The sequence below is a fragment of the Tachypleus tridentatus genome, chromosome 9, assembly GCF_004210375.1.
Source record: "Tachypleus tridentatus isolate NWPU-2018 chromosome 9, ASM421037v1, whole genome shotgun sequence".
Lineage (NCBI taxonomy): Eukaryota > Metazoa > Arthropoda > Merostomata > Xiphosura > Limulidae > Tachypleus > Tachypleus tridentatus.
Window position 1 is genome coordinate 155,608,727 of NC_134833.1, and position 19,698 is coordinate 155,628,424.

Below are 19,698 nucleotides of genomic sequence, written 5' to 3' on the forward strand. Positions count from 1 at the left end.
CCAAGAGATTTGTTTTTTGTTTTTCATTGCTTCATGAAGTTCATGTATGGATATTTCTTTCGTTAGGATCGTGTCTTCATAGTTTGTTATGTGTCTTGTATTTGTCTCAGATATACTTGTTGGGAATATTGGTTTAAATTGTTCTTTATTGAAGGCCTTCTTAATACTGGTTTGGTTTTAAATTTTGCGCAAAGCTACACGAGGGCTATCTGTGCTAGCCGTTCCTAATTTAGCAGTGTAAGGCTAGAGGGAAGGCAGCTAGTCATCACCACCCACCGCCAACTCTTGGGCTACTCGTTTACCAACGAAGTGGGATTGACTGTCACTTTATAACGCCCCCACGGCTGAAAGGGCGAGCATATTTGGTATGACGAGGATTCGAGCCCTCGACCCTGGGATTACGAATCGAGTGCCTTAACTACCTGGCCATGCCGGGCCTTACGTGTTGTTGTCTTTCTTTTACGTATTGTGAAATTTACGTATTATGACAATTTGTGAAAAAACTGTACGTGATGGAGAAAAATAGATATTTTCAGATTCAGTGTACAGAGATTAGCGTAGAACAACAAAACTTTCGAGACAATAATTCCATGGCAGGCTTATGTTATACATAAGTTAAAATTTGTTCTTGGTCGAACTTAGTCAGCTCTTTACAATTTATGACAATAAACAGATAGGCAAATGGATTTGTTTAATCGGATTTCCATACAGAGCTGCGTAACAACTATTTGTGCTAACCATCCATAACTTTGAAGTTACAGACAAAGGGTAGCCACTAGTTAACGCTCGTCGACTCTTGAAACACGTTTGCTGCTTCGCCAGTTCATGAAAATTATAATAAATTTAATTCAATAAATAACTAAATAAATAATAAGCGTTCAAAAAATTGTGTTCTTTTATTAATTCTTACCCTAAAAAACTGATATGTAAAATGACAATAACTAACTCTTGTTACTGTCATCAACACACAACGTGATATTGTTATATTCTTGTTAGTGGGGAAAAACTCTGACCATATTATTGTTGTATCTTCTGATCATACTATTGCAAAGATGCCAACTATTTCAAATGACTGAGCGTAATAATTATAGACAGAGCCTGTATAGATATCATACAACCACTGGATACAGTTTTGAGTCATCCATGTCTGTGGATCCATCTATAGCTAAACTGTAAACACTGTTAGTAAGTATGCTTGAAATCATTTTGTCATCTTCACAACCCAACATTTGTACAATGACTGTAGTTTTGATTCTAGCACAGCTAGGGATAAATTATGAGCAATGACGAATTGCGTGAACATCACTTCTGCATTTATGGTTTCATATTCTGAATTCTTACTCATAAATGTCATTATCTGCATCGTTTTTGTCTTCGCCTCAGCCTTTTGTTGGTGAGATGCCGATTTTGTATGTCTGGAACAATCTTTTATCCCGCCATGCGCCGTAGAAAAATCGATGTGACAAACTGTACAAAACGTATGACTGTCATTGACTTTTGATGCAATGACCGGATATTATGCACTATACTCTTTCCTAAATTTTTGATTCACAGTTTTAGTACTTTTAGATTTGCCAGAAACAAGACAATCTGGTGAACGAGGCCTCTTTTTCCAACTTGTGAACGATCGCATTGGTGTTTGTATGCCGCTTAGAAAACGAGAAATACCCATCTAAGCGAACGCTGATTGGCTGACAAGCACAGATTACGTAACTATGTATTCCCCCACGTACCCAGTATGGAGAAGCACCACACTCAAACTATTGGTAGACGTCGGAGATACAAATATTTTTTATTATTTCAAGCACAAACATGATTATCGCAAATAGCCATTGGACTATGTCTTTTATTTATTATCAAAATTTATTTGTGTCTCACTAGAAATTTTCACCCCTTTCAAGCCCTGGGGGAACAATTTATCACTTTATAGGGCCTACATAATATATAATAATTTGGGAGTTGCAACAAGTCGAAATATTTGTGTGTATGAGCGTATAGTCGTAATGTATACACCAAAATCGTAATGATTACGCTCAACTCGTAATGGTTGACATCTCTGCTAGTGTTATATCAAAATATGTTGTCTGACCATTTTATTCTTAAAGTGGGGAAATGTTCTTTCTCTGTATTATTGTTAATGTAGAAAGTGTTTCTTGATGTTAAAATTACTTTCTGACCATATAGCTCAGGGGTTCCCAACCTTTTGGCACTCGCGACCCCTTACCTAAAAGTTTGAAACCCATGTGACCCCCTACTTAGGGCTTACTGTCAGCAGCTTAATTTTTCTTTTATTTTCTGTGAAGGAGAGGGAAAGAAACATCTAAAAAAAATATTTAAAAATTCTGTAATTATTTATTAGCAAATTAAATCACATTGGTCCAACCTGAATTCACAAAAGAACATATATTTCTTAAAATAATATTATCATAGGTTTGAACAGCTATCCAACCCAGCTAGTGAGATGCCTGATGTTGCATTTCAGCAGCAAGCTTTGAAATTCGTGGCCGACCGTTTGTTAGAGCCAGTCTCATGTCATCTCCAACATCCAATCTGTTCCTATTCTTTGTTTTTATATTGACAAGAGTGGAAAATCCTGCCTCACACAAGTAGGTAGAAGCAAATGAAACAAGGACACGTAAAGTTATCATGCTGACTTTGGAGTATGACTGATACATAGCGCACCAGAACTGAGTCAAGGATTTCACCTTGAAGAGATCACGAGCTGAAGAGTCGTTCCTTAGATCCAGAAATTCATCTTGAATATCATCTGGGATGCTGGATACATCAAGCTCAGTACAAAATGGGTTCCTTACCAGGGTCTCCTGTTCCTTTGATAGCTCAGGGAAGTAACGCTCGACTTCCTTTTCTAGAGACTGAAGATGTTCGGTAATCTCATCCTTGAGGAACTGATCCAGTTGGATCTGAGACTCATCCGTCACTACACAAAATTTTTCAAACATAGCGATGTTTCCAAGATTGTTTCCAAACTGCAGAACTGGCGTCGGAAAACCAAAGGCCCAAAAGCTATCTTGAAAAAGGAGAACATGTGTTTCCCTTCCTTGAAGCTTCAAATTGAGTTTGTTCAGCTGGTCAAAAATGTCGGCTAGGTACGCAACCCTTTTATTCCATGCTTCATCTTCGAAGTGAGCTACAAGATCTTTTCTTTCTTGAGTCTCCAGGAATAGCTTTATTTCATCTTTCATTTCAAAGACACGATTAATAACGTTTCCTTTCGACAACCAACGTACTGCTGTGTAGAAGAGAAGGACTTCGTGGTCAGCATTTATGTCTTTGCATGGTTCTTTGAATAGGCGAGTGTTGAGTGTTTGAGTCTTCACATAATTTACAATTTTGATTACAGATTCAAGCACTTCCTTCAGAGAGGCAGGGAGAGTCTTACTGGCGAGAGCATATCGGTGAATCATGCAGTGGATGCCATTTGCTTGAGGTGCTAGCTTCTTCACTCTCGACTGGAATCTTGATTTCGATCCCAGCATAGCCGGTACCCCATCCGTACAAACCCCACACACGTTTTCCCATTGAAGATCTTCGTCTTGAAAAAAAGTTGAAACTTTTTCCATGACATCATCAGCTTTTGTTGTGGTTTCAAGTGCACTGCAAAATAAGAATTCGTCTTTGATGTCACCTGAATTAATGTATCTCACGAAGACAAGCAACTGAGAACATGAACTTACATCTGTTGACTCGTCAAGCTGAAAGGAGAACAAAGGGTAACCCTTGATTTCAGTCAAAACCTCTTCCTTCACATCCATAGACATTTTAGAAATGCGCCTCTGTATAGTATTATTTGACAGGGATACTTGCTGCATCTTCTTTGCACTGGCTTCTCGAAGAATAAGATTTACTGCTTTCATCATGCAGAGTTTAAGAAGTGTTTCTCCAATCGTTTGAGGCTTTTTTTGTTTAGCAATTTCGAATGCAATCCCATATGAAGCTTCCACTACGGCTGCACTCTGCTGCTGAAACGACCCACTTCTATCGATTCTTTGGCTTTTAAGACACCGTTCATGCCGTTTGAAGAAATCCAAACCCTTCTTTGCGTGTTCTGGATGTTTCGTCTCGAGATGACGCTTGAGTTTTGATGGTTTCATTGAATCTGCGCTCAGGACAGCATGGCACGAAACACACTGTGGTTTCTCGATGCCGTCGTTGGCGAGCACAGTGGTGAAGCCAATGTTGAGGTAGCATTCTGAGTATCTGCGCCGTTTAGCCATGGACACAACTCACCTCTACTGCTTACTCATCTCCTTGTTAAAATAAAATAAAAATGTTGAATAATGAACGCTTTGGCAACTGTAGATCTTACACTGACTACTTGTGGAAGGTGCAGGTAGAGTAATGATGGGGTAAGTATTGGGAGGGAAGGGAGCGTGGCCAGTCGCGTCATCCACCAATCAGCAACGGACATGTGACTCACGTGTCGACAGCAAGCACACACACACTTAATCACAGCTAAACAGACACACAAGCATACGTACATGCGCGTGCACTCACATACTCGCTACTCACTAGTACACACATACATACAGTTGCAGACACATACACATTCACACAGGCACATTCACTCACAGGCACGCATACATACACCCATAATATCACCTAATGACATTGAACTAACGTAGCACACGTTTTGCTTTGCACCGTAACAAAAAACATGTAAGAGCATGAAAATGTAATTGTTGAAATAAAATTAATGTTATCCCAAGCTACTTCTAACAAGGCTACGCGACTCCCCTGCCAAGGCATTGCGACCCCCCCCTGCCAAGGCTTCGCGACCCCGGGGGTCGCGACCCACTGGTTGGGAACCCCTGATATAGCTGTTAGAAGTTCTCTCTTCCTACATAATTGTTTAAATTAGACAGAAGTGTCTGATAACATTATATATATATTAACACATAGCTGTTAAAGCTGGAAGTTCTCTCTTCCTACATAATTGTTTAAATTAGATAAAAGTATCTGATAACATTGTAAATATTAGGTTGAGGAATAATTCGTGAGCGTTTTTAAATAATTTCATTCAAGCATTACATGCAAGACTATACAATACTTCAATGCATGAACACATTACACCCAAAACATTTATTATGATACTTTATTTCATGTAATACCTAGGTATATAGTATGCATTGTTGTAAACGAAATTGCAAGAAATTAAATGCGAAAAGCAGATGGTGTCGAAAATGCTCGATTTTGTCCACTTGACATTCCATTTAATGAGCTGAAAATGAAAGCAAAAATTAAAGACATATGAAAATCAAACACACCATCTATTAGATCAAAAAATTATCTACCAAATGACATGAAATAATTTATGAATATATTTTTTAACTTGAAAAAACGCTCACGAATTATTCCTCAACCCAATATAATAACAATGTTTTCTTACCGTGTTATTGCAATAGGGAAAATATTTTTTTGATAATATTGTTAAAGTGGGGTGCTCTCTTTGACTATATATTTGTCACATTAGGAAGTGCTCATTGACCGTATTGTTATAGTGTAAAGTTCTTTCCTTGTGTGTATATATATGTTAAATTAGGAAGTTTCCTCAGACCAGTCTTGTGTTAAATTAGAGAATCAATTCTTGTCATATTATCCTCAAAGTAAGAAATGATCTCTGATTCTACACTTGTTAAAGTAGGAAGTACCTTCGATCCATTCTATTGTTCTACTAAAAAATGGTTCCTTATCACATTGTTGTTAAAGTGGGAAGTTCTCTTTAGTCACATACCTATTAAATAACAAAGTACTTTCTGGCCATACTATCGTTATAGTGAAAATAGTTTTTGGGCATATAGTTCTCACATTTGTGTTCTTTGAATCTAGTTTCCATTTTTCTACTTGTTTCTCCAATATAGAAATCGTGACATTTATCACATTGTATTTTATAAATGTTGATGTGGTGTTTGTCAGTGTAGTTTTTTACATAGTATAGACCTTAGCTTTGGGCCCGGCATGGGCCTGTGGGTTGATGCGTTCTACTCGTAATCTCAGGGTCGCGGGATCGAATTCCCGTCGCCTTAGGGGTGTTATAAAGTTACAGTCAATCCCATTATTCATTGGTAAAAGAGTAGCCCAAGAGTTGGCGATGGGTGGTGATGACTAGCTGCCTTCCCTCTAGTCTTACACTGCTAAATTAGGGACAGTTAGCGTAGATAGCCCTCGAGTAGCTTTGCGCAAAATAAAAAACAACAACTTAGTTTTGTGCCTAGTATTTGAATAAATTCGGTATTAATTGGAATCACATATTTTGTTGCCAGTCAGTAACCCTTTCTTTCTTTGTGAACCTGACGATGACCGAAGAAGGTCTAAACGTTATTTGTTCCTCTACTAGTGCTTTCTCCATCCATACCAGCAGTTTTTAAACATATAATTTATTTCATTTATTTGTTCATCTTAGTATTCATACTTTCTTGGAACGTGTTTGTCCTTAACAACTCCGTTAAGAATAATTAAAATCAAAGAGAGAGCTCATAAAACCACTCTCGCGTGTCCAATAGGCGCCACCTAGAATTTTGAAGGACGTTAGTTATGGAATATTTGAAATTCTTTTTACCACAATTATTTATATCGTTAAATACTATGATGTTTGTTCACAAGAAGTAAGATAGGATTAGAATGTTAAGGTATTCAAAATTAATTAATCTTATCTGCATATTTTTTTTATATTATTATGCCTCTCGATTCCATGAAGGAACATAGGACCGCAATCGCTTGCGGATTCATTAACAGGCTGGTTTTTAAGTGAGTAGATTGTTAGCCTACCGCACAACTCCCAACCAGGAGGAAAAACCTTATCCGTCCCTAATTTTGCAGTGTAAGACTAGAGGGAAAGCAGCTAGTCATCACCACCCACCGCCAACTCTTGGGCTACTCTTTTACCAACAAATAGTGGGATTGACCGTAACATTATAACGTCCCCACGGCTGAAAGGGCGAGCATGTTTAGCGCGACTGGGATGGGAACCCGCGACCCTCGGATTACGAGTCGCACGCCTATCGCGCTCGGCCATGCCGGGCACTTTTTACATTATAATGAAAGTAAATTAACGAGACAAAACAGCTTTAAAAAACGATCGTAGAGGTAAAGAAGGAAGTGTGTAACGTTTCGATCAACAGTATCTAACAGACCAATCGTATGACCAGTTTAAAAATACGTCTTACCCTTAATTCAAATGTAAATATATCTTACTCTCCAGTTTTAATATAAATTGTTACACACATTACTGTCTTTTTTTTTTCGATAGATACAGTGTGTTAGTAAATTAAAGTAACTAAAATATAACAAATATAAAGAGAATACTAGGTATAACATTTTGATTTTATCAGTATTTTTGAATTTATGAAAAAGTTATTAAGGCTGTCTGTTGTCGACTCTAATTATGAACTACTAACTAGACAAATAATTCGAGTTTACTCTTAAATTAAACTGCGTTTTTTTGGTTCAGTTCCACTAAAACGCCGAGTTAGTTCTTCAGCAACCAATCCGGAGAATTACGAAAGTTGTAAACTAAACGTCATCTCATGTTTAATTTTTTATTTTATTTTTTAAACCTTTACAATCCATTTATTTCACCCCTCAGGTAAGTGGTCAGTCACTTCCTAAACTCCTGCTGAAAAGTTTTTCTATAATATTCTTGCGAGAAAATCAGTGTTATCTGAGAATGACTCACGTGTTTCTTGAAGAAAGATGGTTTTGGGTTTGTTGTTATATGTGTTTAAGTCCCTCGGTTACTTGGTGTTTCATAAATGAAGGGAGAAAGTCCAAGATATATTGACATCCAACTAACCGAGCGACGTGTAGTATTTAAATGTACATTAACAATGCACAAACCATGTTCTATAAGCGACTTACTGGTGGAACTGTGACGCCCTGGATGTTTGTAATCTTGTACAAAATAAACTGAAAACAAACGTTTATAAACAAATGATGTTCATTGTTTTTTTGTTCCTCAAATGATTGACAGGTTGAAAGAAATATACCTTATTCTTCAAACATAGACTTCCTGTGTCACGTAATGACGTAATCAAAGTTGATTTCCAAAAACTCTTATAACTTTTAATACCGTCTTATATAATCAGAACTTTTCTGAACTTTGTAATATTTCATAATATAAGTGATATTTATACAAAATAAAGGTTCTTTGTTGTACAAAGTTATACAATAGGCTATCCAAGCCCTTCTCATTATGGGTATCAAAACTCGATATTTAGGCTAACCGATGAGCTGTTGTGTGGAGGAAACTATGTTCTTAAGAAGGGTCATAATTACTTAATACACATACCAAAAGTATGTAACAGTTCTCAATATGCAGGAAAAGTTTTTTAATTCAGGCATTCGGGCACGCACATTTACAAATTTAGAAACAAATACTTATCAAAATAATAAAAAACTGTTAAGTGAAACGTTTTTATACAGCTTTATAGTATCAAAAAATTACCTTATGGCTTCATAAAGTGTTTCAAGTATTTGTGAGTTTTGTTACAAATATTTCTTGTAATTCGTGTTCTATATAGTATAAAAGTATCAGTATCAAATACGAGATGGCGCTGCGTTAGACTTCTCTTATTCTGTACAAGCACGCTCAAGGTTACAGCAGTGTCGTCAACAATTATCCTCACCAGTAGGTGCATGAACTAGAAATAAAAAAAACGATTCTTATTCTCATATTTTCTTCTGCAAATTAAACCACTACAACTGTCAAAGTTCCAAACCCATTCTAGGATATATTTAAGTATAGAAATGAATAAACAGACGTTCTCGTTTAGAGAAGAATTTAAACAATAACTTGCCCCAAGTTACAGCACTGGGTGTAAAACAATAGCACCAACAGCACACACGACCAAACGTGAATTCCAAAGGTATATTTTACACAGTGAAACTGGTTTACTTGTTCAACATGATATTTATGTTGATTTACCTACCCTGATATTACCTTATACGGATTTGATTTTTCATAATATAGGCATTTTGTGTCAACACAATAGTATACTACACTGTGCTTGTTAACTGAAACTCTACACATCTTGTATCAACACAAGTGTACTCTGTTCTGAACTTGTTACATGATACTTTACACACGATGTATCAATACAAAAATATGATGTACTCTGTACTTGTCATCAGATACTTTAAAATGTACTTAGCTCTGTGCTCGATGTCTTTAAACACGTTGCATCGCTACACCAAACGCAGTTCTGTAATTGATGTTTGAAACATGCATGAAGACAATGATTTAACTCTGTTAAGCCGATGTTTTAAACAGAATACAACAATATACTAAAAATGTGTGATGTATAACATGTAATCTGGTGTTTAGACAATTTGAATCAATACGCAGTACTTCTATAACACTATGTAACACAAATTGTGTTCCTGGATAGTATGTGTTACTTCTTAATTGCTTATGTTGTAAAAGTATACAAAATGGCCATTATTTCCTTAAAACTTTGCTTCTGTGACCGAGTTAATGAAATTTACAAATTAGCCTATTTTATATGTAAAAACAGGCAAATTTGCACATTTTCATTCACATAAGGTCTGAATAAAACAACATATGAATCAAGATATACATGTATTTATACTAAAGTTATACAGAAATGAACAAAAATGTTTAGAAATGAGTAGTTTTTCCAGATTTGCGACTGTAACGTAAGTCACTTTCACGTCTCAGCCCCCAAATACAGTCTCCCATCATGTTTTCGTTACACGCTCCCAAGTCACAAAAGCAAAGTTTGAAGAGAAAAATAGGTCTCTTCCACTTACTTTAAGCATAAGCAATTGGGAAATAACACTTTGTGCCCAGAAACAAGAAAAAGTAAACATTTTGTTACCTAGTGAATATAATCGACACATTGTTCTTTAAACACGTTGTAGCCAGAACACATCTTTACACTTGATACAAGATACATTACTAACAATTTAGGTCGTTCAACTGTATTTAACTACCTACTAGACAGCCAAGTCTTTAAAGAGATGTCCGTGCTTGATACCTGGTACTTAAAGAACTTTGCCTCAAGTCACTGTAGTCAACTCTATACATTATAACTGATATTTTGAACGCGTTGTATTAGGAAAATATGCCGATACTTTAAACAAATTATATGAAAACAATATGATCTTTAATATTATGCATCAGGACAGTGTACTTTCATCTATACTCGACAGGTTATAGTTGAAACATCTTATATAAAAATATTGTATTTATCTGTATGCTCAATACTTGATAACTTAAACATGGCTAAAAGTGAGCACTGAACAGGTCTGGCGTCACAATGTAATTACAGTTTTCAACTCGCAATTTGTGGGTTTGAATCCCTGTCCCATCAAACATTTACGTCCTTTCAGCCGTGAGAACGTTTCATGTTATGGTCAATTCGGTTATTCGTTGGTAAAAGAGTTGACTAGCTGCTTTCCCTCTGGTCTTTCACTATTAAATTAAGAACGGTTAACGTAGATATCCCTCGTGTAGCTTTGCGCGAAATTCAAACCAAACGAACAAATTCTATAAAAACGGTTACCAAAGTGCAACACAAGAACTAAAAGAAACAGTGAAAATGTTTTATCAAAAAGCTTAGCATGAAAAATGACAATTAAAACTTATTTACTTAGAATAATAAGTACTGTTTTAAAGTTTGTTTTTTCCACCGTGTTATTTTGAATTACCTACTTGATGAAACAAAACTAGCTTATTTACTCCTATGAACGTTTCTGCAATAGTGAAGGCGAACGTCAGTAAGACGTTGTAAATTATTTAGGCCTAGAAATGACGTTATACTATTTTAACTAGTTCAACAATACTACTAGTATTAACATACAATCTAATTATTTGTAAAACGCAGCACAATATTGTTTTTTATTTCAACTAACTAGTAACTCAACTTACTTCCCGATTCATCTAACACCGTACTTACGATTTACTTTCAAATACTTTAGTCACATCCTTAGTCTCAGAAATATCTTACGTCTACCGCATCTTTCCAACCTTAACGTTATCGTTACTTAATCAAATACCAGAAAATTCCCCAGCTAGTAAACAAGCTCTCCCTCTGGGAAACAAACAAATTAGAGTATTAAAAATATATAGCTTACAACAATACGCTTGAGAATTAATCACCAGTAATTTACTAAAACAATGAGATAAAACATCATATTTTTAATATCGCTTCTTTTTACAAAAACATTTTTAAATACACATCACCTAAATTATTATCGTGTCTCAACGTTTTCTACGCGTCGAAGCGAAGTGACGAAATGACAAATATGGTGGTAGTGGTACTGATGTATTCTCGTGTTGAGTTCTTACATTTGTCCGTGGTTTATATATTTGTGTACATCTATTTCCTCGTACACTATTAGGGTAACACAATAAGAGAAATTGAAAAACAGACAGTTTATAAATTTAAGAGCTTCATTATACATATAATATTTTCCAACTATCTACTTGCTCTTGTAACGATTCGTAAAACCACGACAGTGTGTACAGCCCACGACAAACTAGTAGCGGTATCAAACAGTCGCCCCCCAATGGCACAGCGACATGTCTAAGGACTTAAAAAGCCAAAAACCATGTTTCGATACCCGTTATGGCTAAGCACAGATAGCCCATTGTGTACTTTTGTGCTTAATTTCAAACAAACAGTCGTTCAGGGAATCTATCTACCCTAACAATTTGTCGTTCACGTGAATTCCTTCCCTTTGCCCTACCCCGGAGGGTTCACTAGTTTTCTTCTCCCTAATTCAGTTTAAGCAATAGTAACAATCAACTAAATATTTTCTTTAGATCAAGGCCTACTTCTTTGGCCAATAGTTGTCAGAAGATCGAAAAGTGTTGAGTTTTGTGTTTAGTGTACGTTACATTATACTTTTTGTTTGTTTTTCATGTGCACAATATTTTAAAAATACAAAATATTTCATCTGTTTGTTTTTGTTTGTTTTTGAATTTCGCACAAAGCTACTCGAGGGCTATCTGTGTTAGCCGTCCCTAATTTAGCAGTGTAAGACTAGAGGGAAGGCAGCTAGTCATCACCACCCACCGCTAACTCTTGGGCTATTCTTTTTATCAACAAATAACGCCCCCACGGCTGAAAGGGCGAGTATGTTTGGTGTGACGGGGATTCAAGGTATTCAAAGTATTCAGATTAATGTTAGTTATTTCGTATATTTAGTAGCTTGATCAAAATTTATTTGTATGTTAGTCCTAGAACCATTAGCAAGAAATTTGTGAGCTTATGTTTACAACAGTGTACAAGTGAATGTAGCTTGTAGCAAATGTTAAAAAGAAATAAATAAATTCATTCTCGTTACGTGAGTTAAACTTGGCCTTATTTTCGAAAAGCAATGCTAAAGAACATAAATAATCACCGATACAACACTTACAACAACTAATTTAAGAAATGTAATTTTTTGGGTAAAGACAAAAAATGGAACTTTGACCAAACTTTATGTTCGCTGTTTCAGATGACAAAAACAGCAAAAGCAAGATAAGAAACCTACTAAAGATAGTAAAGCAGTAGAGAAAACAATCAGAAAGAAATAGAGCATTAAAAGAAGCTAAAAAGAAAGAAACAAGACTTAGAAAATCAAGATAGAGATTTTTCAGAAAGATCAAGAAGAAAGAGATTATAAAAATAAAATAAAACATCATAGAGATAGGAGAGTACACCAATGACAGAATAAAATATCTAAAAAACGAATTTGGAAATGAAAAGATCAAACCAACCACACCTTTTTTGCCATCTGCCTAAGAATTCCAACCTAAAACATCATTTAATATAAAACATCGAACATAAGACATATTTGTTCCTAACCCATTACCGCTGTTGCTATGCCTTGTTTACTGAGGAACCTTCCCGGACTACCACAGCCATGCTCACTGCTAAATACAGTTACAGAATTTAGCTAGCCAGTTCCAAACAATGTCCAATTAAGAAATCAACAGAGTATGACGAAAAAGTACTATTGGGGTAGATATCAGACTCAGTTCATGAACAGGTGGAATAGTGAACAACAAGCTATTAACCTCATTGGCGATTTGAAAAGACCAGCTGTAAAGAAAATCCAGAAGAATAAAAAGAATTAGTTATTAGAAAACTAGTTAGACAGTATTTGTTTGAAATGTAACTTAATTGGATATATTATCAAAGGAACTATAAATATAATCTTGCAGGGAATAACAACTCCTCCCACAGGATGTCACTAGAATATAACTGTTATAAATGTGGGGAAAATGACTAATGTGGTCAAGGCTATGAGAAATTACCAGCTGTTAATATACCCAGAAAATAGTGTTTAGAGAATGAGTGTTTAAGCTCAACCAAGGGTTAACCAGACATTGGGAAATAGTAATTCACTGGATTTATGAGGAGACGATCAGCTGAGGATATCCCATCTTCTCCAAATGAGATGAAAAGTTCACTATTTAAAGAAATCAGTCAACAAGTTCATGGGTTTATCAGTTTGTGAAGCCTTGCACCATGTTCATCAACATTGGTTTTATAGCTACAATATTTCAACCCAATTTGGTAATGAAACGTAGGAACTTACTTCCAGCAATGATGAAAGAAGATAGTGTGTCGTAAACATCGAGTAGACATAAATTGCCAGGAAGTTTGCTTTGGTTTGTTTGGAATTACGCACAAAGCTACACGACGACTATCTGCACTAACTGTCCCTAATTTAGTAATGTACGACTAGAGGGAAGGCAGTTAGTCATCACCACCCACCGCCAACTCTTGGGTTACTCTTTTACTAACGAATAGTGGGTTTGGTCGTAATATTGTAACGCCTCTAGGGCTGAAATGGTGAGCCTGTTTGATGTGATAGATTCGAACCCACAATCTTCAGATTGCGAGTCGAGCGCCCTACTTGCGCTGGTCGCAAGTACCAGCAAGAGGAAAGTTGGATGTTACACTTATTATAAGAAGATAAACAACTTCTCATGATGTGTGGGTAATTGATGCAAGTGTATATTGTGAACTAATTTCATGCAGAGATGTGGATGCTTGGTAAGGCTGAGCTTTATTAAAGTGGTTGGCACTTCATCGGGTGCTAATAAAACGTCTTATAGCGCGACATTTGTTTAAAGTATTTGATGTTCTATAAGAAGCTAATCAAATGCCTTATATACTGACCTTTACCAAAGTGGTTGGCACTTTATTGGGTATTTATCAAACATCTTGCAACCCGGCCTCTGTTAAACTGGTTACCATTATTCCAGAAACTAATCAAGTGACCTTCGTTAATCTTTAGCATCATCAAATGCTAAAAGTCTTGTTACAACCAGACATTTGTTAAACTGGATGACATTTTATAAGGTGTTAATAAAACGTCTTGTAATGCAGGCTTACAACCGGGTGACATTGTAACAGGTGCTAAGCAAATGTTTTACAGCTCGGCTTTTGATAAACTGGTGTACACTTCGTCAATTAGTAATCAAACGTCTTAATATTCATTAAACTGGTTTTCACTTCATCGTCTATTAATCAAGCATCTTAATCTTTATGAAACTGGTTGACACTTTATCAGGTGCTAAAAACCCTTTTAATATTTGTTAAACTGATTGTCACTTTATCAGTTACTAATCAAGCATCTTACAACTTCACTTTAATTAAACTAGTTGATATTTCGCCGAGTGTCCAACAAATTTCTTACAACCCTATTTTAATTAAACTGGTTAACACTTCATCACGTGCCAAGCAACTGTATTACAACCCTGCTTTAAATAAACTGGTTAACACTTCATCACGTGCCAAACAACTGTATTACAACCCTGCTTTAAATAAACTGGTTGGTGGTTCATCAGGTGTCAAACAAATGTATTACAACTTTGCTTTAGTTAAACTGGTTGAAACTTTATCCGGTGCAAACCAAACTTCTTAGAAACCGACTTTTAAAACTGCAGGGGTCCTTCATCGTTGAATACAACACTAATACTATATCGCTTCTGCTACACTGAATACACAATTAATATCGAGTGGCCTCTGTTGTAAAGTTAAATTATACATAGAACTGACTACAAAAGATATATGATTATAAAACAACGTTACTTGAAAACACTGACTCAGCAGGTTTACCAATAAAGCATCACTCGTTCCCACAGCCCAACAGGACTCTGTAAACTGTTAAGTAAGGTCTACAGTACAGCATTATTTAACATTTATGGTTATTACCGTAAACAAACTTTTTTTTAAGTTTTTTCTAATAAACACTTCTTATTACTGCTCAATCTCGTAATACTTTTCTTATACATATGGTGAAATTAGCACATACCATAATTCTTTTATATGCAGGACTCCCCTATTTTAGTAAATGCAGTGCCCCTTTTAATGGGTGATAGAGACTTATGTACAATTCATCACACACAAACTCGATTTTCACTTTGTATTCCATAGTCAAAGGTAATAACTACTTTTTACCCCATATTCAGGTTTGTTCCGCTGTCTTTGTCTCGGTTATTCAGTTAATGTTTACAATTATGGAAATCTGTAAAGGATATTGACGTTTTTTACGCATGCTCATTGTGAGATGAAATGAAAAGATAAATTTATTTCGCTTTATTTTACTATTTTGTTCTGAATTGAGGTATTTTAAAAATATATATGCATAACAATTCAGAGCGGCGTCCATATTTAGCTTTTAATTTTTGATCCAGAGAAAACAAATTATGGAGAAACACCACTTTAAAAATATAACAAAAAATGTTTTCAAACAAATGGTTTAGTTTGCTGACATAAAACGTGCGACTCGTAATCTGAGGGTCACGGGTTCGCATCCCCGTCTCGCCAAACATGCTCGCATTTTCAGCCATGGGGGCGTTATAATGTGACGGTCAATCCCACTATTCGTTGGTAAAAGAGTAGCCCACGAGTTGGCGGTGGGTGGTAGTGACTAGCTCCCTTCTCCCTAGTCTTACACTGCTAAATTAGGGCCGGCTAGTGGAGATAACCCTCGTGTGGCTTTCCGTGAAATTCAAAATAAAACAAACAATCCTATATACTATTCTCAAGAGAATGTTTACTATTTATACATTCTACAAAAAATTATAAAAAACTACTGAGATGGTTTATTTGCTATCAATTTTATTTATATCATCAGAAACGAACTGTATATATTACCTTATGCAGCTTTATATGTGCGTAAATTTCAAATTGTTTTTAATTTCTTCCAAAGTCACACTCGGAATATTTGCGTTACCGTCTTAATTTAAAGCTACAGCTCAACTCCTTCCACTGCCATCTCTTGACGAATAGGGGGAATGATCTTCACATTATAACACCATCACGGATGAAAGGGTAAGTATTATGGAAACTGGATTCGAACCCGCGACTCTGAGATAGCGAGTCGAGTGCTCTAATGGCTACATCATATCATACCCCGTACGTTTTAGAAATTTCAATTGATAATATTTTACTAATGGCACCAGGATAAATAAAATATTATAAAACGTTAGATTGTGAACGAAGGCTCACTAGCATAGGCTTTGTAGAGATCCCTTACTGCTAATTTTTCTGATTAGGCCTTTTCAGTTTTATAAATATCTGTTAATGTTTGTGTACTATCTTCACACACGTTCGTTAAAGTAACCAAAGACAGTTCGACAGCCAATGGCCCGGCATGGCCAAGCGCGTTAAGGTGTGCGACTCGTAATCTGAGGGTCGCGGGTTCGCATCCCTTTCAGCCGTGGGGGCGTTATAATGTAACGGTAAATCCCACTATTCGTTGGTAAAAGAGTAGCCCAAGAGTTGGTGGTTGGTGGTGATGACTAGCTGCCTTCCCTCTAGTCTTACACTGCTAAATTAGGGACGGCTAGCACAGATAGCCCTCGAGTAGCTTTGTGCGAAGTTCAAAAACAAACAAAACAAACAATCGACAGCCAATCTGGTTCAGTTTAAAAGTTAATCACAGATTAACAAGATGTTAGTACATAAAAGATTTCACCAAATCAAAGCATGATTCAACTTATGTCTAATTCAGCCCGCACCAGGATAGGCCGATATGTGTAATTCAACTCACAACACGACAGGCCATTATGAGGAACTCAACCCACAACAGTATAGGCCGTTATGTCTAATTCAGCTCACAACAGGATAGGCCGTTATAATTAATTCAACCCACAACAAGATAGGCCGATATGTAGAATTCGACTCACAACAGGGTATGTTGTGATTCCTAATTCAACACACAACAAGATAGGCCGGTATTTGTAATTCCACTCACAAGAGGATACGCTGTTAAGTGTAATTCAACATACAACATGATAGACTATTATGTATGATTCAACCAGCAACAGGATAGGCTGTTATGTGTAATTCAACTCACAACAGAATAGGCCGTTATGCATAATTCAGCTCACAACAGGATAGGCCGTTATGTCTAATTCAGCTCAAAACACGATAGGTTTGTTACGTTTAATTCAATGTACGACACCACCAAATTTGTTCATTATAATGATAATAGAACAAACATATAAAACACCAGAATATCAGTGTTAGCTGCTGAGCTAGTTGTTCTCACACTTCACACTTTTTCAAATTTATTATTGTGCACGGTAAGAAAGAACAACAACAAACAAAAACGTATTTTAGAAAGACATCCATACATTACAAAAGGGAACAGCACTCCACTAAACATATTTTAAATCCTTGAGTTATAAAAGAAAAACACTTAGCTTTTCAATCCTAAACCAGGTTATAAATATTTATTACGTCCTTGAAAGAACAAAAATATATTTCAATAAGAAAATTTTCTGATATTTGTTTTTTATAGTTTCTTAATCTGTTTTGTAAGAATTCGGTACGTTGAAAAAAAAAAGGATGGGAAACCTTCATTCACAATATGCTAGGTGTACTGTATAGTCGTAAGCAGGGGCGTAGATTCTGGGGAAGGGGTGGGGTGAGGTACATCCTCTCTTCATTTTAGGTGGGGGTATGGTGCATACAATCATCCCCCCTACAGTTTGATCTGTTGAACTGTTTTATTAGATCACAGGCCTACAAATTGTGTGTTTGTTCTTGTGATTCTCGTGTTCTTACCAATCGAATTACATAATTAGGCCTAGATGTAGGCTTCTTCAGTAGCCGAAATGTACATCTTTAATATAGGCGTGCTTCTAAGCTTTTCGATCTAAGCGATAGTTCGTAAGTATCAGTTAGTAGGCCTAAGTATACATGCAAGTATCGTGGCAACAAGATTACTCTGAGACTGCATGTTTACAGCTTTCAGGTTCACGTAATCACAGATTACCAATTTGCAAATTGAACAGTCCACAGAAGTGGTTACAAAAATCATCCTCCCATCGGATGTAAAAATCTACGTCCTTGGTCGTAAAGGTACAGTTTTCAGGACGACACGTATGGATATTAACACTTTATTTCATTATTATTAATTAGTGTTAATACTCATACCAGCAGTCTTGCGAATACATTTTTACTTCAAGTTGGTTTCTCGTCATCATAAATGCTACACTTTATTTTACAACAACAAATTTTCGTCAATACATTTAACTCTCATTTCTTATTCTTATTTTAATTATTATTTTTCTGTTATTTTTTGTTTGTTATAGTAGACCATCCTCTCTGGCACGAAACCTTTAAAACAGGTCGTAGTTTCGTTCCTTTCCACGATCTATCCTCTGAAATTACTCTTGCTATGGAACAGACAATTTCGTAAACAGGGAGGACAAGTAAAAAAAAAAGCGACCATTTGTGTTTATCCTTGTAATATTTTTATAGACAGAAAAATGCGGATAAAAGTTTATACTGAAAAAAAGTGTTCTAATGACTGTTTCTTTACTATAAAATTCGGATCATAATTTTAAACAGTTCAATCCGTGTTTAAACAAACATGTTACACTGAAATGCCCTCGAGTGTCAGTACTTGTTTAAAACCAAAACACCGAGATTATTAAAATATCTATAAGCAACGTAATCCCTGTATCAACTATAGCTCATGTTTCGAAAGTTATTTAAAGTCGTTTGAAAAAACTTAAAGCACAATATTTGTGAAGTTGATAAAAACAACAACGAATCGCAACTCTGGGAGTTTTAAAAATTTATTTTCTGCAAACATTTTTATTACGACTTTCTTCTACTGTTTATACAACGGTAAGTTTACAAACGTGAGGTTTGATTCCCTGTGGTAGACGTAGCGTATAGTTCAAATAAACACACAAGCTATTAGCACAGATAGCCCTTGTGTAGCTTTGCGAAAAATTCAAAAACAAACAAACACAAGCTATTACTGACTTTCAGGGCTTATAATGCCAGAAACCAGATTTCGATATCGTGGTTGACACAGCACAGGTAGCCAGCCCATCGTGTAGTTTTGCGCTTAACTACAAACAAACTGATTCATGGTGTGTTTTAAAGGTTACAGATTTTTTTCTTCAATTTCTACATGGTTAGTTTCAAAAATAGAATTTTATTATGCACACGATTGACGTAAAATCACAATTGCTAAAATTAAAATAGGAAGCATACAGACCAATCTAATTTTATGCGTTATAGAGCTGTTAAAAACTTGGTTTGGTTTGTTCTGAATTTCGCGCAAAGCTACTCGAGAGCTATCTGCGCTAGCCGTCCCTAATTTAATAGCGTAAGACTAGAGAGAAGGTAGCTAGTCATCACTACCCACCGCCAACTCTTGGGCTACTCTTTTACCAACGAATAGTGGGATTGA

At 35.9% G+C, this 19,698-nt stretch overlaps 1 long non-coding RNA gene across 3 annotated transcripts in view; it reads right to left on the bottom strand.

The window, feature by feature from the left end:
• Positions 1–5,145: 5,145 nt before the first annotated feature.
• LOC143226724 (uncharacterized) overlaps positions 5,146–19,698 on the bottom strand; it is a 165,170-nt gene continuing 150,617 nt past the window's right edge. Inside the window, exons 3-4 of one of the 3 annotated variants that reach the window (XR_013014722.1) lie at positions 8,462–8,657; positions 5,146–5,239 (exon numbers count right to left, since the gene is read on the bottom strand). This is a non-coding gene — a long non-coding RNA (uncharacterized LOC143226724). Of the gene's footprint in view, positions 5,240–7,278; positions 8,658–11,221; positions 11,373–19,698 lie in introns of those variants that run through there. The other 2 variants (XR_013014723.1, XR_013014721.1) reach the window with 2 other exon arrangements.